Genomic DNA, 23,418 nt, shown 5'->3' on the forward strand with positions numbered 1-23,418 from the left:
CAATCCTGGGAATGAAGGCTATACAGGGAAATAAATGGAATTCCATTCAAAACAAAGTTTCACCTTTCATCGTGACCCTGTGCAATGCTGTCCACAATGGCCAGAGCTCAGAAGGCTGCATGAGGAGGCAGCTTCATTTTCATGACTTGGAATCAGCTTTGTGTGAAGCCAACAGCATTGTGCAACGCCTTTACAGAAAGCAGACAATGGTAATGCAAGTAAATAAGAAGTCTTGCTGTTACAGACACTGCTGACATTTATATTTCTCTATTTGCAAGCAATGAGCACTGAGGCCACTGTTCAATGCCTTTACTTTAGTCAGTGTTCTGTCTCTATCTAAAATGAACGTAATACAGTTTATATAATTACATCATATTCATACAGCAGAATAAAATTTAATTTACTTTTTCTTGTGTTTTTAATGCATTGTTAGGAGATCATTCACGACAGAGCAGCAGGTCAGGAATCTTAATTTCTCTGACTAATGTGAGATGAAACTCAGGGCTGAAGAGCTAGCTTGGTTGAAACAAGAGGTTTCTTATTTTGCTCCTGAACAAAAAAAGGAGGTTTTAATTACAAGATGCCTCCTGCTATTTCTTTAATCTCCCCTTTTAATTAAGCCCCAGAATACTTCAAAAGCCAAATGACACGTTCCTGCCGATTAATACAATGATAGAAAACAAGTAGCATAGGATTTAGGAAAAAGTCCTTCAGGGTAAAAAAAAGTGTAAGGAGCAGTTCTATTGTATTCAAATAATGTGCACGTTAGACCTCCTATTTCATTAATTAAACTTGTCTGTCCTGCAGATTTCTGATTTCAATTAACAAACGAGATTTCAGTGACACTGTCTCCTTGAATGCCATTTATTGCTTTCTGGATCTCTCCGGTAAAGCTTTTTGAAGGTTCATTTTTTTGTCTCCTGTTCTGTTAAATTCCTATTTCATCAGTAGCACAGGTGATGGCCAGGAGTGCTATAGAAGATGTACCTATATGTGCTGCAAGTTCCATTCAAGGTTATGAGCAAGACTCATGACACTGATGTCTCAAATCGTGCTACAGAATGGCAGGATTGCACACACACAGACAATAGGATTACAAAATGGAGAAGTAGCTCCATTGAAAGCCTCCAGGAAGTTAATTTCCAAAAGGCCTTGTTTCCAAAGAAAACTGCAGGTTTGATAGATGCTATACACAACAAAAAATTTACCTATTTTAAACCAGGTTTACAATAGAAGATTATCAAGAACATTACAAATACAAATGCTGCCTTTTAAAAAATACAAATACAAAAAAAGATGCTCTTTCTTGGGTCAACTTTTTGTTGTTAAAACATCAACAAAAATCAACAGTCACTAAACGGGCCAGAAGGGGCTGTACAGTGTGAAACTCCCAAAAAAAAGTCACCGGAACCTGAGAAAACTAGGAGTGCTTGCCAAAGGAATTATCAAAAATGACTTTACAACCAGTCAAAGGAAGGGCTGGAAATAGAGAGGCCTGCTGCTTTGAGCTGCAGCCTCCAGTAGTGGTGTGTGTGTGGTGCCTCTAGGACAGCTCAGGCTTTGCTCAGATGTATTTGTTCTTCAGCACCCCGAGGCAAAGAGACCAACTTGCACCAATAATACAGACTAAGCAGAGAGACTGCGATCCTACAGCAGCCCTGCTGTTGATTTAGTGGAACGCTATCAAATACGACTGAAGCATCTGGCCTTAAAACTGCCTGCTAAACCTTTGTTTTCCTTACAAAATGTCTGGCGGATTAAGAAACAAAAAAGAATAGCCGGGCAAACTGTTAAGAGTTGGACGCCCCCAGAGGAAAAAAACAAAACAAACTAAACCGTTCTGTTCACATCAGCACGGCTGAGCATGGAGAGAATCCGCAGAACCTCTCCTCTCAGGTTGGTGCAAAAAAAGGTCTCCCTCATTAATGCGATTTCATCACAGTCTGACAGGAGCATATTTATGGCTGTCCCATTGCTGACCATTATGGGCCCAGCCATGCGCAGCTTCATTACAAGCCTAAAGTAACTTTAATGAGAACCTAATCCCTCCCAGTGGCTCTTGGTGACACTGGACCGTGTAAGTATAAAAAGAGCACACTGGAATGAGTAAACAAATAAAAATCAAGGCCACATTCATCCGCCTTGGCTACCTTCACACTCTTTATCCGGGTCCTCTGGGAGTGCACTCAGGCATGGCACTCCCTGCTCGACTGTTTCCCGGTCCGCGCCGAGCCCAAGTCTCCGAGGGGCACTTTACCCACAATGCCCTTTTCAGGAAGTGAAAGAGAGGAGAAAGACCCGAGCAGTAAACTACAGACCCATGTGAAAGGTAGAAAAAATGTCTCCGAACACCAACAACCCTGACGCCCTGGGATCTGAAAACACTGACAAACACTTTCTCCAGGCAAGGCACCAAAAAGCAAAGGGCTTTTTATGGGGAAACAGCAATGAACTATTGTAATATCTGTAAGTTCACATTAGTTTACAGAGAGGTGTGGGGGTCCCTTTCTGGGAGCAGGAGCTTGAGAAGAGGTTTCCTCAGCCTAATGTTCTCCTGTTTCCCCGGTGGCAAGGGACAAGGAAACCCAATCAAATGCAGGAACAGTTAAGCATCGAAGCACAGAACATTCAGGAAGACTCGACTGCTCCTCTGACTTTCTGACACAAAAGCCCATGTTGATGAGAGAGGCCCCCTGCACTCTAGAGACCTGTCTCCACTGTGTGATGGGAACAGCCTGCCTGCATTTCTGAAGCCGTTTGCTCACCGAAAGGATCAGAGTCCCCACTGGAGGTGACCGAACAGCACTGCTTTTCCCATGAGGTGGTTCATGGAGAGAGCAATCACTGTCTGGGTCACCATGGGTTAACCACGAAAGTGCTCAGTAAAACAGCACCATCAATTACCAGCCACTCCACAACAGGCATGCTGCAGGTGACCTCTGACCTCCCAGGTCTACTCCTGTGCTGCCACGCTTCACAGTGCCCAGTGATGTACCACTCTGAAGGGAAGGTGTAGAGGAATGGTGGGGGGTAGCTCTATGGCTCACAGAGAAAAGAAGAATGGAACTTAAACAAGGCTAGACACCAACCTCTGAAACGCCAGGGCCTTTCACTCGTGCATTTCCCTTCATCTCTGAGCTCGGGGTGAGTTTCATCCCACGAAAAACCACAGGCCCTTCTGTCCTTTTACAGCCCAGTTTTCACAGCGGGTCGCAGACAGAAGTGGAAATAGCAGCCCTGGAGTGAACAGATCAGTGGACCCACACACCACCACCCGCTCTGACATGGCGTTCCAGAACATTTGACTGTGTCGATTGCGTGGCTGTGTGCAGATGGCACTGTAGGCATCATCCCCATCATCCCCAACCGCGAGCCAAAGACAAGGGACCGCCGCCTTCACTTTCTGGCTGCCGCCATGCTGGATTTGAACCCGGGGTGAGCGACGCTGTGCTGCGTGCGCACGGGGCTACGGTCAACCGAGGGAGCTAAAAAAAAAAAAAACCAAAAAAAGACCAGCCCTAACGATGTCATCCTGCAAGGCTCCAGCGGATTAATCCTCCCCAATAAATCAACTCGAAGATGCAGACCTGACGGGCCGGAGCCATCATCTTGTGGCTCAGCCCCATGGAGTATCTCCAGCGGAAAAGTTAACGGAAAGAAAAAGCATTACTGAGTCAGGAGCAGGGTAAACAGCCCTTCTGGGAGTCCCTTTCTTTCGAACTTTACAGGAATTTGAGCTGTTCCAGGTTTAATTGTGATCTTAATTAAGGCGCACTGGGATTCCTCTCGGGCACACCAGGCATCATTTGAGCAATTAAGGCACATGGAAAAACTTACGATGCATATGAAATTACAATCTATTCGCCTTTTTCTTCCACTGACCCAGCTAGGCACTAATCTAGGACTCATTCAGCTGAGATAAACAATATATACAGTAGAGTCCTATTAACCAGGTCCTCCTCAATCGGCTGCCCTTTTAAGGATCTCCTCCTTTAACCATTATTTCTTAAAATGGGTGACTTTTTTTCAAGAAGTTTGACTGTGACTATGCAAGCCATATGTACACTCTGGGTAAATACTGTTTTGCATCGCCTATTCTGTATTAAAGTTCGAACAGATTGTTTTAAGAAGCATAAACAGCTCGTCCAATCAAAACAGCCACAAAACAATCCATTTCATAACAGCATTTCCCCCCCTTTCCAGATAAAACAAAATCCCTCCAAGCTAGCATTGCCTGCACTTCAAGGACTTAACATACAGTACCGCTAGTGTATAAAGCCTAATGCAGACTGTCTGCATGTTTTCCGGTTGTGTCCATGTTAAAACGAGAGCATTTTAGAGGCCAGTTAAATCCAATCCTTGTTTAATTTATTTATTGCTTCTACAGTTATGTGTTTTACAAAATAGGCAAACAGCCATTCTAATTTTTCAATCAGTTAATTGGACACATTTTTCTTCCAAAGTCTTGGGAATTTGTACAGGGCGCTGCCTCGCAGTCCTTCATTGATGTGGACTCATTGTGCTCTGGGCTTGATCAACAGCTTCAAAGTCAACATCCTACCAGTTGGCAGGGTGCAATTCTGAAAGAAAAACTTAACCATTAGTCCTAAAAAACAACTTTCCAAGGCATAGACTGCTGGAGCTTCACGATATAGTACAAACTGCATTTACTAATACACTTTTGCTGTGCAGATTCACAGAAATGTAACTTGAGACATCAATTCTAGCAATAATGGAAACAAACTCCAACACAAATGACAAATCATCAAGTTGAAATGCAGCATGTTTTAGATCTTTACAACAGACTCATTTTCCTCATCTCCTGGGATGCAGAGGGCAACTCTGTGAGCTCAAGAACTGAGCCTGACGCTAAACACCGAGAGCTGGCTTATTGGACCCTGGGTGACAGATGAAAGGCCAGCCAGCTCACGAAAAACTCGCTCCTGGGCCCGACAAAGGAGATATAAGTGACCTTGAGGTCCGCACAAAACGCTGGTCTTATTTTTCAGAGAGCAACAGCAGCGTGCCTGCCTCTGTATCGATTTTGCTGCTGAAATCGGAAGCGAGCCTTACTGAGAGCCCACAATTAAATCAGCTAACATAAAAAAACAAGGACAAGAAATCCCTGGCAATCGCTAACGCCCTCCCCGAAGAGCGACAGGCAGAACAAGCAGGAGTTGGTGCGAGAGTTTCCGAGCGCGACTTCCACTTTCCAAAGTGCGGCGATGGAAGGCTGTGGCTCTCCGTACAGCAACGCCGCGCAGGGGTCATTATGATCGGATCACTGGCTACAGGATCATCAGTCAGAAGCTAAATGAACTACAAACACCTCATCAAAGTGCTGTAAACCGTGAGAAATGGAACGGGGAGAGGAGTATTTCCCTGTCATGCTTGGCAAGACTGAAAAATCTCTCTCTCCGGGCTCGGAGTGCTCACTAGTGCAGAAGAGGAGAACGAGAGAGGACAGTGGGAGAGGGCAGGACCACCTGAACAGCTTTGCGATAGGTCAAGCCAGCACATGTCTGTCTCCCCAACTTTCTCAAAAGCTGAAGCGCTACACCCCCGAGCAGGTCTGCCAAAACACTGTACATTAAGCCAGGATCAGTCTGGTTAAAATCATTTTCAATGTCTGCTTTTTCCTGTGCTCTAATTCTAGGACGTGGCCCTTTCACTTGGAAACTGCCACTCCACTAATTAATGACTTTTAAACAGCAAATTTAAGGCGGCACTCGTAGTACAAGCTGCAGTGGCCCTGGGCAGTGCTTATTAACATTACTGTCACTAGACATTAGCAGCCCGGCACTGGTTGTCTCATTCTTGACTAAGCTTTATTATTTTTAGTGCTGTTTGACCGCAGGGGATCACTAGGTTTGTCCAAATGGGATGAAACGGGAGCGAAGGGGCTGTACCAAGTCTTGTAAATTAAGAACAAACTCCAGTTTGAACAGACAGCATCTGGCAGCCAAGAAGTGGGTCAATAAATTACTTCTTCGCCACAACCTGATGAAAATCAGGAAATACTGCCCAAGTGCAACTGGAAATCCGGCGTGATGACCTGCCGCCATCGAGCAAAGAGAAGCGCTCGGCCTCTTGAAGTTGAGCTCGTGGCTTTTAAGGAATTATTCTGAACCAGCACACACCCGCACTGTAGCTGAAACCTGCACCGCAGGTGAGGGGGAAATTACACACCGAACAAAGCTGACCGAGAGAGAGGGATGAGGCGATTCGTTCCGCTGAGCTTTGTGTGCTCAATCAGCGCTCTCTGAGAGCCCTTCATTAACCGTGCCCACTGCAGCGATGTGATTGAACCAGCTGCTCGCCGACCATCATTAAAACAGCATGCTCTTCAAAAGCTGTTGGCACGGTGCTGCTTTGGACAAGGGCAAGAAGGGGAATTTATCTCCTGCTAGGGGCTCGGCTGGGACACTCCGAAAACAAGGGCCATGTCACACCAACCACTATACTCAATTTCACACACCCTTTTCTACCACCAGAAACCTCACGAGGGTTCTGCGGACTCCAGCTTGTTCAAGCCGCATAGCTATTGTTTCATTCTGGCAGCTCCATCCCTAAATATAGAACATTCTGTCATCCCTATCCCTAGCCTGTAGCTAGAATTGAAAGGTAGGCTACAGACTTCCTTTGGCTAGGGAAAGCCTTATGAAGCACCTTTTGATCACTGACCTGCCATGCATTGATACTCATTTGCAATTCAAAATGTGACTTATATCATTTCTGAAATTATAGCAGTACAGGTCCTTACGAAAGCCTCCCCTTGTATCATATTTACTTCCTTCAGAAGCATTCACTTAATCATAATACTACAATGTCAAGGTGCCAGTTATTTCTGTGCACTCATACATGGCCTTCTTCAAGGGAGCAGAACACCCTCCTTACACCCTATAACATTTTCAAATGTCTTTTTTATCATTCTGCATTTTCTTTCTTATGTCAGTACAGCAGGTTAAATTTCATTTCAAATATATGTACTCTAATTTACCTTTCTTTTCCCTACAGGTTAGCAATACCAGGGTTGTTCAAAAACCAACTGAATAAGTGAAATAGCCCCCATCTGTACCATGATAACCACAAGGGTTAGCTGAACAAACAGTCTCTGGATTTAGACTAATACAGTGCACTAAAGCTCTATTAGCATAGTAATGTTAGAGAACGTTATTTTATTAGTCACTTAAGACCCCTGGCAAGCCTCTTCATCTATTATAGATTATTCCAGAAATAAACCCCAGTGTGTCCCTTTACTGATACACTAACACTAGTGTATTGGATAAGTCTGTCAATCAACTTGATTCTCCATTACAGTAAAATTTATGAAACCTTGTGATGCAAACTATTTCATACTGCAAAACAATTCCTGCACAAAACAAAATGCTAGGCACAAATGATGGACTTAGATTCATTTCATTCCCACCTTCATTCACATAAAGGCCATTATGCAGATACAGCAGAGTCTATAAATAGTTCAAGCTAAAAAGCCTCACATCTAATATGTAATGTATGCGGGTTGGATATACGAACCTTAGAGTGATGGCAAACTGCAGTATCGTCGGCAAAGAAAGACTAGGATTATTACCACTCAACAGTCCAATAAACTGTTAATGAATTAGCAATTCTCAGTAGGTCGACTCTTCTTCGGGCTCTTCTCCATGCTGAAGAGACAGACTCCAAGCAAGCACGGCCTTTGTTCACAGGCAGGAGAAGCAGACACAAACACTATGTCCATGAGCGACGTGCCCTGACTGAGACCACAGAAATACTGGCTGGAGATGTTCATGAACTGGAAGGGAGGTCACAGTGGCTGGTGGCATGTCTGTGAAGGGAGAAGAGGTTTCCTTCACACCCGCTCAGCGGGGTAACTGAAGGAGCTCTCAGGCGGCACTGCGCCATCTCCCGCAGCCCCACAGGTAAAAGAGCAGGGCTGAAAAACAAAAACATGAACACTGGCCACTGCATGAGCTCCCCACCCTCTGCAGCCTTAAAAGATATTTTTCAGAGAATTCTGCCTCTCTTCTCAGTCCTGAAAGACCTGTCTCTGGGTTGGGGATTTCTGTCTGCGACGAGGTCTTCAACTTTGGAATAAAGAACTGTGAGGTGGCGAGAGAAAGCGTGTCGATGGCCGATTTCCTTATGGGTTGGGCTGAAGGACATTTCCGAAGGTTCAGAGAGAGAGTGGGGTGTTCTCACTGGAGATGCGGCCTGGCGGTTTTTAAAGTGCTGGCATCGCCACAGGTTAGTTTTGAACTCATGTAATACGAGCCGACTTGTCAGACGGGTGCGTTTCAGGATTTTGGTGGGAGTGAGGGAAGTTGTAAAAATGTGAGCACTGAATTTAATAGAAAATTGTGTTCTCCATGAAAATTACAAATCAGTTATAATATTCTGCTTGTCTATCTGGAATCCTCTAGAGGGGAGAGTGGTAGATATGATTGTTGTTTCACTAGTTATTGTTTGTTGATATATAAAATACTTAAAACTTTTTTGTTAAATGTCTTTTACTATGTGATGTGTATTGTGATATGACTGCATTTATTGGAATATGTCATTTCAAAAATACAGTAATTGGTTAAGAAAGGATATTTTAAAACCTTTAAAAGATAAAGCCTGAATCATTAGTAGATACCACAAGTTAATTCTAAACAGATATCCGAGGGATGCTGTGGAAAATAAAATCTCTTATTGCCATATTCTTTAAAAAAACTGTTTTCTTCAGTTAAATTATAGCCCCCACAAAAACCATATTCTGAAACTAGAAATAGTTATGGGTTATGAAGCCATCCAACAACAGCGTAATTTGAAAAGCAAACAATTGACTCTTCAAAGCTGTACTTCCTGCGACTTTCATATAAGACTACAGAGTACATACTGTGTCCTCATTACAGGTTTCTAATTCTCTTCTTTTGTGTCCCATAATTCACACATATACATTCACAAATGACTCCCCAGGAGAGGGACCTACATACAGTAAAAAACAAAACCGTGGGATGAAATGGAGCCGGCATGTATAATTTAAACAATCACGCACAACACTTGTAAAATTTCCCCCGAGATGGATCTTAAAAAAACAAAACAAAACAATTCCTACAAAAATGCTGCAAGTCAATTCCCTTGTATGGCTGCAATGGGAAAGGGGGTGGGAGTTAGGAGGGCTGAGTGCTGCGTGCACAGAAGCCTGAAGGAGGTTCATAGAGCATCAGCAGCTTGCTGTAGTGAGGCTCGGAGACGGCTGATCATACAAACCAGAAGTGACATCAAACAGAAGGATAGTCCCAGCTGAGCTGGGCTAGGATGGCTCTTGGTCCCATCCAATATAGAACGCGAGGTGTTGAAAAGTTCCCCCTGCCAGAGGTAAGGCAGAATGCAGTGGGCTAACTGCCAGACGAGGAACACTGGCTTTAGAGCAGGAGAATCAGAGACCCAGCGGAGACAGTGCAATATCACTTGAATGGGCGCGTGCAGAACGCTTTTGTGAAATAAAATGAGGAAATGCAGTTTCATTACTCCAGCACAGCTCCCCTCCAGCCCTCCTGCTATGTTTATCTTTCTGACATACATGAGAGATTTAGGTTCTGTCTATTTAAAAAAATGTTTTGTGGGCCTGTGTATGATGGACGGTTGACAGCAATGGGTCTGGTGAATCCACGATGCTAGGTAAAACCTGCGAGATGGATTTATAGTCTGTGACAGGTGAGGGACTGACTCGCATCCCTAAGCAGAAATCTCTTGGTTTCGTCTGTCCGTCTGTCAATCTTCAAGCAGGGCAGGTAGAGCACAGGGAAGGCAACAAAACTAAAGCCTGTTCATCTTTCATGAGTAGCAGCTTAAGACGCACAGTTCCCCTGTTTAAACCAACTTTAATTCAGACCGGCTGTTTCCAGCAGCAGTTCATATTAACTTACGGAGCCAAGAACCAGACCACCTTCCTAAACCAATACGATTATCACTCCCTTCCACTTCAAAGACAGGTGGAGAAGCTGGGATCAGAGGACCATGGTCACTGTGAACATGGCTGAAGATCATGCTCCCACTTTGGATTATTTGGCTGAAACACCTGTTAACACAAATCCCTCAAACACGTGACTTTATGGTTTTTAAGGACATAAAGCGAAGAATTAACTTTTTTTAGCAACCTGCTAATTCCATGAAAAACAGCTGAACCGTTTTTCTTTTTTTATATTTAGGCTGATAATGTGCTGTTTATCATACACTGCAGGGAGCTTGAAAAGCTATGATGCAAAAAAAAACTTCACAGAACAAAAGGTTTTGATCTTACATTTTCATAGTTTTTTTTTATCTCGGATTCCTTGAAGTAAAAACAACAATCTCTCTTTCTCTCTCGCTATCCCTGTCCGAGTCTGACTATCAGTTCACAGGCAGGAACAGCCAAGAGCTCCTGTGGGTGAAAGGCAACCAAATAAAAGTGTTAGTTAATTGAGTGAGTAAGGAAACTTTCCTTTGTTACAATTCCTAAGGTGTTTAGATGAGAGAGAAACCACCTGGATGAGCCATCTCTTTCACAGTAAATGCCCATTCACAGAGGCAGAAGTCCTTCCAGACCAGTAAAAGTGATCAAACTCACCGGATCGTTTTCATTTTCTTCCCTGCTCTTTCAAGGCGATTGTTTTCTGTTTTTTTAATTGGCCTAACAGTCCCGCTCGAGCTTAACAAATATGCCATGGCTGGGAAACCAAAATCCCTTGCATTTCAGGTCCTTTTGCTCGCTATCTATAAAGCAATTTGTACCAGCTGAGAAGGTGATTTACCACAGCCAGTGACATTTTTGAGAGGCCTAAATGAATAGATGTCCTTTCCAAGGATAATTTTGGCCAGTAAAGTCACTTATCGGGCATTAAGTTAGGGGGCCAACTAAATTTATTTGCCTTGACTTATTAGCATTTTCTACTTTTTTTTTCCTTTGCTCTTGATATTTCTGTCCGCCCATAGTCATAGTCCAGTGAAGTTGCTCAGTTCCTGAAAGAAGTGATTAGAATTAAAAGAGTATTACATTACATTTTGCTGTTACTTCACAACCAGACTGTGGGCAGGAGAAAACATTTAATGAAATGATGGACTCTGCAAATCTCTTCTTCTAACAAGGTTAACCATTTTGTTCACCCTTGGTGTTGGAAGACATTTCATTTGAATTTCTTCCAGCTGAAAGCCTTTGTACGTCTGTGCTGTCTTTGGCCTAAACTGTACACAGTTACCAAAAATAACACAACGCACGTCTCAAGAGGATGAAACTTCTTTTGTATTCGAAGACAGCAACGAATGCTGAATCATTCTCAAGCTTTAAACAGATTTTTTTTCTCCCTTGAGTTTGTAGCAGGCAAGTTAGGCAAAAACATAGATCACTGTAGTTTTATACACTAGTTTGCTTATCCAAATGGTTACGTTTGCTTCAATTTACTTTGGTATTGAGGTTTGAGAGCTGGACTTCGTTTCCAAACTTATTAAGTTACTTCTATTCAAAATGTGAATTTTGGATTGGATGTCGGCTTTAAAAATAGGGGTTGATCCTAAACAGCTGGAAAAGCAGCATTTCACTTTATTGGGGTCATTTTTTGTTGTCCAGATTCCAGCAGAGAAACTATTTTGGGATGCGGCTCGACTATAAATTAGTTTTTTTATGCATCTTGCAAAAGCATCATGACCTTCTTTCCTTAAGACACCATGTAATCACTTCAGGAATAACCTGGAAACATGCAGCCTTTCACATTTTCCCTCAGAGCTGCAATTTAACACAGGGGCTCCTGGCTCCCATCCCTTTAAATGTCAGATTCTTGCCACAATAAAATACAAGGGTTTCCCCCATCCCTTTAAGTCTCTCCAAATTTCCATGGTGAATTAGTAGGCTATTAGCTGCTGCTGACGGCCAGACGAGCCGAGAGGCTGGGAAAAAGCTCAGCTCCCATCAACATGCCAATTAATCAATTAGTGGAGGCAAATCAATATCCCCGCCCCGACTGGCAGCTTGACAGAACTCAGGTGTAATTAAAATTGTAACTGCTAGAAAATCAAGATGGATAGGTCTCTCCAGCTGGCGGCACCTGGAGAGAAAGATTCTGTGCTGTGCAGCCTGCTTTCTCACTATTCTCACTCGCTAACCACGAGAAGCCATGGGGGTCTGCACAGCTCCTCCCAGTCAGGTTCGGGGCCTAGTTGGTGCCCCGCACTGCTGACATGGAGTTAAAATGATTTAACCCCTCTCTCTCTGGACTTCCACTGACTGCACCTCTCCAATACACTTTCCCTTTTCTTGTCAGCTTACGTACTTCTGATCAATCAGCTTGATCTGATCAATCAGCTTGATCCTTTTGGGGACCGTTAAAGGCTTGGGACCTCTTAAGAGGATATGCTAGTGCAGGTATGTTCAGCATTAACTGGGGCAATGGAGGTAAAAAAAGTTTCTCACAACTGTGAAACAGTTTTATTACTCCAGCCGTTTATCTTCTCGCTTGATCAATTCTATCAATACGATCACAAGTTTTGTTTGTGTTTTTGTTTTCTTAGTAGTTCCGTTCCATTTTCGATGTCTCTGTACCAGTTTCAGAAAAGGCAGCAGTTCGTCTCCAAGCATCCAAGCTGCACCAGACATGACAAAAAGCTGCGATGGCAGTTTCGAATTCTAAGGGGGAAAAAAAACAAGTTGAACTTTTCTCATCCCTTCGACAGGACCGGATTAACGGGATACCACAACGTGGGCTCATTTTTCCAGTTCGGCCTCTGAAGCTCAGGCTCTTATTGTCTTGTTTCTCTATTCATGTTTTCCACACAATCTGCCCTCTCCGAACAGAGAACGCAGCCGCAGACTGCTGCCAGAGACACTCGCGAAACTACTTTCAAGGACTCAAGAGTGCTGCCTGTAAACATGATGGATTCCAGAAGATTGGCTCAGAAAGAACTAGGCACGCCACTCAGCCCGGCAACCAGGAACACTGCTCAATTATGTATAAAAGCCAAACGCATTTTGAGTTATGAGGTTTTGTTTTCATCTCTTTATATATTTATAGAAAACACGAGGAATGCAAATGTAATCATTTAAAAAGCAACACACATGACTGCGCTCTCCCAGCGCTGGAACGAGCCTATCATCGCAGAGAGACTCCAGTCTTGCCTGGCTATAACTCTTATCATATTAATGGCTTTTGCCTTTCACAAGCGCCACATGCCAGCAATATGAGGCGTAGAGGCATGGAAAAATATGGAACAGTTCAGAGAGTTCTGGAAGAACTCATACAGTATCTTATTTATCTGTAACACTGCTCTCAAACAGGACCTCTGTCACCAGGGGTCTGGCGCTAACACAAAAGGATGCTGCTTGTAAAAACTCAAAGTTAAGGGTCTTTTTCCTCAGTCTGATGTCCCACAAAGTCTGGAAGAATACCGGCAACTCTTCACCTCGGATAGATTGGAACATCATAACCCCAAACTCAGCCTTCCTTAAGCAAAACCCGGGGTCTCAAGAGCTTGTGAGATTCTTGGGGTATCCTTTTCACTTGGCAGGAAAGTGTGCATTTTTATACTACCACACAAGGTCTTACAAAAGAAGCAGCAAATAGCAAATACAGGATGCTTCTTTTTTGTGCTCAAATTTTATTTTCAATCAGAACAATCAAAAGACATACAAACAAAAAGCCCCTCCAGGAAGAGGACTCTTGAACTCTTCCCCCCATCCATCATCGCCCCTTGACCCCACTACTCCCCTTCCTTCAGGAATAAACCCCTCTCCCACCTCCCCACAGAACCCATCCTGTCTCCTGGATGGACCCCTGGAGTCTGCAAAGTCAGCTGGGCAGCTAGAGGATGAAGGCAGGACCAACAGTGCTCTTCTGTTTCCTACAGTTGTCTCCCAGTGTCATGGGATTAAATAAATATGCTTCTAATTAATTTTTGAATGCATGAAAAAAAAGCAATCAAATCAGTATAATGGAGCTACAGCATGTGATTTTCCTGTCTGCAACACAAATAAAACTAATTGTTTTGTTCTCAGCAAATTTCAGTTTGCTTGGTGCATTATTTCATCCTGTAACAATTCAGAATTCCATCATTTCTAATTGTGCAACACTGTTCGCGACCTGCCAGAAGGCTTATGTGCAAAATGAAGAGGCAATGGACTTAAGCACTGCTAAACTAGGGGGAACAATGAAAAAGTAATTTAATTTTTTAAAAATGTCAAATGAAATACATAAGAAAAAACGTTTCATCTCGGCCTTATTAAACTTTCTGAAGAACTCTGCTTTGACGACTGTTATTAAATATTCTGTGCCACAGCTGTTGCTCGGTTATAAGTTCAATTGACTTCTAATTAAAAAAAGAAAGAAAATATCTCCCTATTAAGAAACATTAATCTATCATTTAGCCTTTCATATTTCAAGATGCCCAGCTTACCTAACAGAAATATCACAAGCGCTATTAAAAATTCACCAAGATCTTAACCCAATGTTGGGATCACCAAAATCTTAACCCCTTGTCACTAAACTGCAGCCGCCTTTTACGAGACTCCCATTTTGTTCTCTGAACTTGTTTTGTGTCCCTTTTATGTTAATATGCTCAAACTACAAGAACAATCCAATTCTTCTGAGTATAAATGTGATGCAGCCTAATGATACATAGGTCATGATGTGAAGCCGTCTAAGCCCTGAATTAATTTGAGTAAAACAAATTAATCAAAGCTCTAGCAAATTTCTTAAAAGGCAAAATGTAAATGAGATGTCCTGGAACATGCATTTCATGCTGCTGTAATAAATGTGTGTGTCATACAGGAGTCTCTTGGCAGAATTCATTTGATTGTAGAGCTCTTGTGGTCATAGATCAACAAACGCACTTCCTTGGGATGTGGCTGCCTTTGGAATCTTTTGGACTGGTTTCCGAATGATTTCGGACTACTTAAAAGCATCGAAATGATGGACTGGTGCTGAAGTTGGAGAATGTCAATATTGCATCACAGGCCATGAGGTGGAATTCCACTGTATCTTCACAGTGATTTGGAGAAGGGTGCCATCCCTCACCAATACTCTACGTCAATGCTGGGATCAAAAAAAGCAGCTGCATCTGTTCCCAAAGAACGTTAAGGCATCCCACAAAATTAAGGCAATTACACATGCTTACCTTATCTCCTGAAAGGCAAAAGAGATATTTATCTTGGCCAGAACGGCATTCTAACAGGAGCATGTGGTTAGATTTGATTAATCCTAGATGGGCAGGTATTCCATTTGTTCCTTTTGCAGAAACAGGAACTTGAAGGCAATCTGTGGGATGCGATAGGATACACACATTGACATGAGGAGACCTCCTTGCTGTTGAAGCAGATACCACTCCCTCTGTCAAGAAACAGCGGGATGAGATCCCCAGATCAATTCATTACTAATATTCAAACAGGACAGAGGAGCTCAATGACCTCTTCTCATCTGCCCACTTGCTTACAATTAAATTGATCAGTGAAGCCATGAAAGAAAATGGTCAAACCTGACCACTTTCACTGGATCAGGCTACAGTGGGCGAGCACAAGGTGACCCTTTCAGTTTAAACATTTGATTAAAACAGTGTATTGCCACTGCAAAGACAATACAAATAATAACATCTTCCATTAAGCAGGTAACATTTCTAGTGAAAGGAAGTGTGTCTGACTCATGATCGGAACAGTCCAGGATGCCACACACAACTACATACACAGTAAATTGCTTAGCAATGTGAGTTATTAGTTTAATAGGCCTTCTTGCCAAGTGCTACTAAGTTGACAACAAGCATTTCTTAATAGATCCGACTTCAGAAGCCACTGGTTCTTTATAGTGGTCTCTGTGTGGTAACACATCACTGTCACAGTGCCTGATAAGAGACCACTTCCCCTGCACTCCCTTATTATCAGTCCCCAAGAGGTCAGCAATTACTGGGTTCAGAGGTGGGCCCTGCATTCCTAATTCCAAGCCGATCTGATTGCATTTCCATTACAAATGCAGCTTGACGGCCTGTGACATTTTCGCAAAATGTTTGCTTAAGCTATATTCATGGACTTCTCCCTGAACTAAGGATAAAATTGGTTGTTGGCATTATGAAAGTTGAGTACACCTGCTTAACTTGCCTGCTGTATATGATTGGTTTTTTATGAAAAAAAATAAAAGATCACAGCTTGCAATTTCATGTAAATTGCATCTGCAAATGTGGCTTGTTCTTACATATTGTAGTCAATCACACGTTTGTTTTGCTTTATTCTTTCATTGGGTGACCAGGCTTCTTACAATCCTCGCAGTGCTGAGATTAGCTTTTCTCTCTAAAACCTTAGAAAAAGCCTTCATTCATTACACCAAGAGGCATGTTAGCATTCTTCAAATTTCTCCAAGTAGGAACATCTTCCACAACCACTGCATTATACCTGAGCAATCTCAATCACGCCGGAATATATTTTTTTTTCACGTAAGAAAACCCAGGCATTCGGCCTCATAAAGGCTAAACATAAATAAAACTGTTTAGAAAAAGAAATTTGTAAGAGATTTTTTGAAAGACATTTCTACTTGTAACATCTCAAGTGAAGTTTAAATGCAGTACTGTGCGAGGTATGTGTTCTTTGTTAGAAATTTGATCTGGCCTCAGTTATATGTACATTGTTAAACAGGGAAAAAATTCTCACACGGGCAAGAAAAAAGTGAGACATTTTCTTTAAAAAAAAGAAACGGAAGCTGCTTGATGTGATTCTGCTCTCAAATTACAGTCCTATCAGAAGGAGAACATGAGAAACAATAACGTGAATTGATAACAGAAAATATCACCCAGAGCTACAGGACAAATTGTCTTATTGGAAATTACTTTAAACACTGTACTGAAGTCCAATACAACCTGGAATCTTTCCATCACAGTAGAGTTCATAAAGAATGATATTAGAAGGGTAATAGTTATCCCATTTCTTCTTCAGTGGGGCTTGACAAAAAGTGATCCATAAACTACTAATGAGTTGTCCATTTCTCCCATGATAAAGATGCATCTCCTTTACTAGGAGGCCAAGTTTGCAGACCAATTGCCACCTAAACTCTTCATTTACTTGAAAAAGTTTAGTTTGAAAAGTTGTAGAATAAACAAACACCCATAAAGAGATCAGGCCTCATGTGCTTTATTTCTTCTGCACCAGCACAGTAAGACTACAGCATTCATCCTATCTACAGAGCTCATGCTTTGTAACCTAAATTAAACAATTTTCCTCTGTCATCTTCTAGGCCTCACGAACTAGCACATCAGTTTCCTGAGTAATCAGTGAGAGGTTTTCATATCAGGTAAGACTGTGCAAAACCCGATGGCAAATTCATTAGCAGAACCAGAATGATGCAATTAACTATTCCCTCATAGTGGAGGAGGAGGGCGAGAGACACGTTTGAATTCTTAAATGTTTTATGTTTCTTATAAAGCCTGATCTCATCTTGCACACACTCTCAGAGGTCACACAACTGACTTTTCATCTCTCCAGCAAGGTGAAGACACTCATGTCAGTGGTTGCTCTGTATCCATTCAAGTTAAGGAACTGGTCCCAGTCTCATGAGTGTGACGGATTTAGCCTGAGCCGGAACCAGGGACGTGGTTCTGGAAGAAGGAGTTTTAAAGAATGCCGTCACTACTGGCAAACACATTGGCCTTGACCATCAGAAACTACTCTCCCTACCGGCCAGGAACTTCATCAATAATGCATAGAGACAAACAGCAAGAATAGGAGGTCATTTCAGCAAGAGCCAGGGCACAAACGAGAGCCATTTACAAGACAGCCAAAACCAAAACAAACAGATTCCTGCACCGCTGGATTTATGAAGCGACCAACAACATATTGTTCATCTGCTTGGAAACGCTTGGACTTTTTAAGCAGAGGTCTGAAAAAAAGCCGCTTTTTGTCAACAACACCCGGCCTCGTTGCATGACAGAGATTTGAACAGCAGGCCTTCGCAAAGCGTGGATTAAAACTGAAAGGATGTGCTGAACAAGACAGGGGGGAGGGGGCAGGAATTAGACTGAACAGTATCTTCCAGCTGTTTTTATCATGCAGAGCCGAGCTGAACATCTTTAACACTTTGACCCACACACACACAAAACGCCCTGCCAGATTAAAACAGGAAGCTTTGACAGGGAGGACAGCACAGACAATGCCAAAGCACAAAGTGGAGGAGACACAAACACAGCAAAATGTCATGGCTTGGCTTTGTGAATCACACGGGGGGGACTGTATGACTGGGCCATTTTACCGCAGTGGAGCTAGGGAATAAAAGCAATTCCATGCTCGAAAGTGCTCATTTCAACATCTCCATCTTTGTTTGTTCACAAACATGCACATTTGCCCTTCTCTTTGAACAACAGAACGTTTTGGACAAGCAAGAGTAGGGGTCTTTATGCAGATGTGGGCAATTGTCAGAAGTGACAACACTATTGCACTGAATAGTTCAGAATTCTCAAATATTTGTTTGCCTCTGAAATTATTTTGTCAATCTACTGTATGCCCAATTCCAAATCCCCCATGCTGTACATTTCCCATGGTCATACTCTAGGCCTCGGTTCACACAGTGCGGTAACAGTATACTGAGCAGCCTTTTTCTAAGGCTGTGCACATTCTTCCATGTGCACTTGTGCATGTGCACATTGATGTGCTCTGTGCAACTGGCCCTCTCATTACCATACTGCACTCAGTAGCAGAATTAGTGTCTAGATAAATGAATAAGGCATAAACCATCTCTTCGAGGAACAGTAAAATTGGGTATTACAGGGATAAAGACATCTTTATACACATTGGTGTCTCTGCCTCCACAGTGGTGCAACAGACTCTTGGAGTACTTCCACTTCAAACCATATGCTGAGTTGCTGCAATAGACTTCACAGCTTGGCATGCAGCAATGCTTAAAGACCTTGTTTCTCAAAGGGGTTTTGTTATAGCAGCAGAGTTCTGCTGTCTTATTGTAGGCACACTACAGAGGAGTACAGTGAGCACTAAGCCATAGCCTGTATGCAGCTGTATCTGGCTGTGTGTACAGTAATATACAAGGGTATTATCTTAATCATGCATAAGATCAGGGAGTTCTAATCACACAAGGATTTACCCACATATTTAAAAAGGGTCCTTTATGCTGACCATGGGAATAAGCCAATATAATCATAAGAAGAGAGAATGGGAAATGTCTGGCTACTGTAAATCTGAATAATACTCAAGGTGGGGAAATTACATTGGTCTTGCTTGGCAGCATGTCACTGTCTGCTCCCATGGTGCACACAGGTACAGATGTACACACACATTTGGATAATTGTACAGGCAGCAAAAGCTTAAGTGTAGCAAACAAGTCAGTCGACGGGATGTTAAAAGAGCAGTTCAAAAAGTATTTCAAACGAGCAATCGGAACAAATATTCAGCTCCGTTTAGATTAAGGACTTTTTTGGTATGCATTGTGTTGATTTGAATCCCAGTAGTAGCCATCACCAGGTGTGTTTTTCAATAAGCTGTCAAAGCAGTATTAAAAAAGCCTACAGTTAACAGCAGGCACTGGAAAAGGTTCCTCACAGGAGTCTACTGGGTATCCCAATGTGCAATTAAGAATCAGTAAGAAGTTCAGCACAATGGGGAAGGGGTCCTCAGTCACAGGAAGTGGTAGCCGTGTTTTGAACTTTTGCTTTTGAAGCTTTTAATGATTTTGTTTCATCACAAAAAGAAAAACATGCCCCGAACTCCTATACAAGCTTAAATATGAACTGAACAGGGGCATCACATCTATACAAAGATCATGCACATCTGAAGAGACTGTACAAGTGTCATTTATGTGAGTGTCAGAAAAAAAAAAACCCGTGGCTGGGTGACTATTTTGGGATTCTGCGATAATAAGTGAAGGAGAGAGACAGTGCTAAATGTGAATCTTGCATTCCAGAACACAGGGGGCCCCATCTTTACCAACAGAGATGTAAGCTCATGCAAATGAATGGAGAGATCCTTCACTGAAGGCAACTGAGGATTGCAAGGAGGAGCTTCATGAGAATGGCTCTTCCTAACCCATAGTGTGACCTTGCAAGGGACAAGTGGTTTTCCTACTATCAATGTCCAGTCATTCGTGGCAAATACATCCATCCTCTAACTGCTTAATACAATTCAGTGTTGCTGGGGAGTTGGAGCCTATCCCAACAAGCAACAGAGCATTGGTTAGTATTGCAAAGGAACAAATAATAGGTTTATTCCATGCTGAAAAGAGAAGAGAGAAAACACAACGTTTCAGCTGTGAAGCCTTCTTCAGGTGTGAGGCTGACGCAGCTACCCACCTGAACTATTGGTTAGTATTGCCACCTTGAAGTGCAGGGTGGGACTCTAGGTTCAGTTGCTCAGGTGCTATCTACAAGGAGTTTGCATGCTCTCTCCATGTTCATGTAGGTTTTCTCCAGCTGCTCTGGGTTTCCTCCCACAGTCACATGACATACTGTACTTGTTGGTTCATTGACTTGTGTAAATCTGTAGGGGCGTTTGTGTCTGTGTGTGCTTTGCAGTGGACTGGCGTCCCATCCAAAGTGTAACCTGCCTTGCGCCCACTGCGACCCCAACTCGGATAAAGTGGTTATTTAAAGTGTTGTGAAATAAAGACTGTGGTGTGTTGGTTGTATGTTTCTTTGTGCTAAAGCCAGAGAGAGATGCACTGATGCAACACAAAGCTGCTGATTGCCCAGTATGGACACCACCCAAGAGGACTAATACCGACTTTAACCAATTCAGGGAAGTCATCTATCCTACATGTGTGAACTCCAGCAAATCCTTTGCTTAATAATCATTCTGACTGCTAAGAAATGTGTTAAACCGGGATGAAAATGTTCCTTGTCAAAGCTTTTACATTCCCACAGGCATCGTCTTTTGAAAGAGAAGCATACAGTCTGCCTCTTTTCAAACGAATTCTGGGGAGCTGATAAGAGCACACAGGAATTGTTGCGGATCGGCACACTGCGGGCTGCATGGAATAATGTCAATGCTAGCAATAGGCATCAGCTCATCGCCCCGACACCACTGCAAAGGAGCAGATAGAGAGCGACAGTGAAGTTCAACACCGACAAACGTCTCGGCAGCGTTGCGCGGGGCTGCTGATGGAGGTGAGCGCAGACAGACCTGCTGAGCAGAGACACAAGCGGCTCACACTTGCATAAAAAAATCCGTCTGGTAATTAGCCTGCGTTTCGCTCTCATGCACACACAGCACCCGAGCACAGACCAGTCAAGAAAATCTAATTTCTTGCGTTGGTTGTGATTTATTTGGGGGATGCCACGTTCAATTGAATTGTCTCCTACTATGATTAAGGCAAAGCTTGTCAGCACAAAAATGCAGTGGAATAAGCTGGCCAGTAGTAATGACATCGAAACAATAATGAAGAAATATAGCATCTTCCACACTGCAAGGTGCTGTTCTACATATTTTATAAATGTATAGAAATAAAAAAAAACAAAATGGAGGAAATTCAACTTAAATCTAGATGTTTCATGATCACTATAAAAGAAACATTTTGAGACTGGATTTCTGTTTGGCTTTGTTGTCTAATGGTGAAATTCAGTGCAACGCTCTAACCCGTACACAAGGGGATAAACTGAGTGAATTGAAACTCCACGCAGTGTAACTGAAGTGACAAGCTTGTAATTGTCATTAATTGGCATGGGGCACACTATTAAGCAGGTCATTTTGTAGTTTTTGCAGTACAAACTGGGCTCCAGTTAATAAACAGTAACACAAAATAATCACTGAATTGAAATTAATTAGTTCTTTACATAGTAGCACCACATACAGTATATGTTTGGAGAATGCACTAAGGTGTTGCCACTGTATGTGTAAGAAATGTGGACCTAACGGACATAAACTACAGAAAGGCAACTTGAAATGTACAATGGAATCGTAGCACTCCAAACGGGTCTCACTTGTACAGATAATACAAATTCTGCCAAAGACAATCCAGTGTGTTGTACACACAAAATCACAAAAGGACAGAACTGCGTTTATGCCACTTACAAATGGGCTTGCTTTCTTCCACACAGACTAATGGATGATATCCTGTAAGAAAGGCATTGTGAATATTTTGGGCTGATGTCCATAAGACTATGTGAAGTATATAAAAAAGTCCCAAACTCTGGGGCACTCACAGGCATGAAGGGAATCTGGGAGTGCTCTTGCTGTTAATAAACACTCGGATGCAGTCCGGAACGCTTTCTCCTATCCCATGTCCTCCCCACCGGAGATTACAGGGCTTGGTGCACACTGACCCACAGATTTTACAGATGCCTGGAGCAATGAGAGCTCACCCATAGAGTTTAACAATCTCTCACCCTTCTGACTAACCTACAGAACATCCAAACGGACAAAAGACTGACAGGATCAATGTTTCCACCCCCTACTGCTGCTAAATTCACCCCCCTCAAGACCCATTCAGAGATCGCTCTGGAAGGACACTACAAGAGTGCTTTACTCACCAGGCTGTTGGCCCAGTGTTATTCCTAAACCATACATGAAAATAAATCTGTGCATATGTCAAATGACTATGGAGATAAATACAATTTATCTTAAAAAAAAAACAGGTTTCTCCATATTCTTAAAGAAGATTTAGAAGTGGGCTAACAAATGAGATTTTAGCTACACCCCTGCAGAGTTTTTGATAAGTATTTAGCATCAGGGAAAGAGGGACAAAAAAGTCCCAGGATCACAGACCTTAAACCCTGCTGGTTCACGCATACTGTACAGTACGTCTGAAACAAAATACATCTCACAGACTTGGCATCTACAGTATAAACGCCTGTGAGCGAACATTTTCAAACTCCAGTACCTGTGTTTTACTGCAGGTTCTTTCGCACATTTTCAATGATTTCGTTCTGTTAACAGGAATATGGATACTGCAGACTTCCACTATCTGATCTATTTTTGATGCGTTGTCTTTTATTTTTTACGAAACCTTTTGTAACGCGAAGAGCAGACTCACAGTGAACTATCCCGATAAATTAAACATGTATATTAAAAAACCGAGTCTCCCTCAATTGAAAATTACTTGAATTAAAAAAAATGACCAAGTATAAACATGAACACTTTACCACTTGTAATTGTATAATAAAAACACAAATCGAATTAAAAATATACAGTATGTAGACACCCTGAACCATAGAAATTTTACTAAACAAGGACTACACTGCATTTCTTAAACGCGCGCAGTCGTGTAAGCTTTTAGTTTGCATAAGACCATTTAGGCTTCAGCCGCGGAAAGCGCTGTAAATCGACGCTGAAACCGGGCTGAATGGACGCTTACACACCAAGGAGGAGTTTGGGCTCCTGTTGCTCAACAGACAGAGCTTTGCGTACCTTTTGCAACAGAAAACGCCACGCTTCTGTACGTGTACGTTACAACCCAGGTTACTAACTTCATTGATTATTTACAGGTCAGGCTT

At 42.6% G+C, this 23,418-nt stretch overlaps 1 protein-coding gene across 5 annotated transcripts in view; it reads right to left on the reverse strand.

Annotated features, from left to right (window-relative positions):
- Positions 1 to 23,418, reverse strand: part of sdk2b (sidekick cell adhesion molecule 2b) — a 228,598-nt gene that overhangs the window by 203,135 nt on the left and 2,045 nt on the right. The window lies entirely within an intron of this gene.

The sequence above is a fragment of the Lepisosteus platostomus genome, chromosome 11 (assembly GCF_059453375.1).
Source record: "Lepisosteus platostomus isolate fLepPlt1 chromosome 11, fLepPlt1.hap1, whole genome shotgun sequence".
NCBI lineage: Eukaryota > Metazoa > Chordata > Actinopteri > Semionotiformes > Lepisosteidae > Lepisosteus > Lepisosteus platostomus.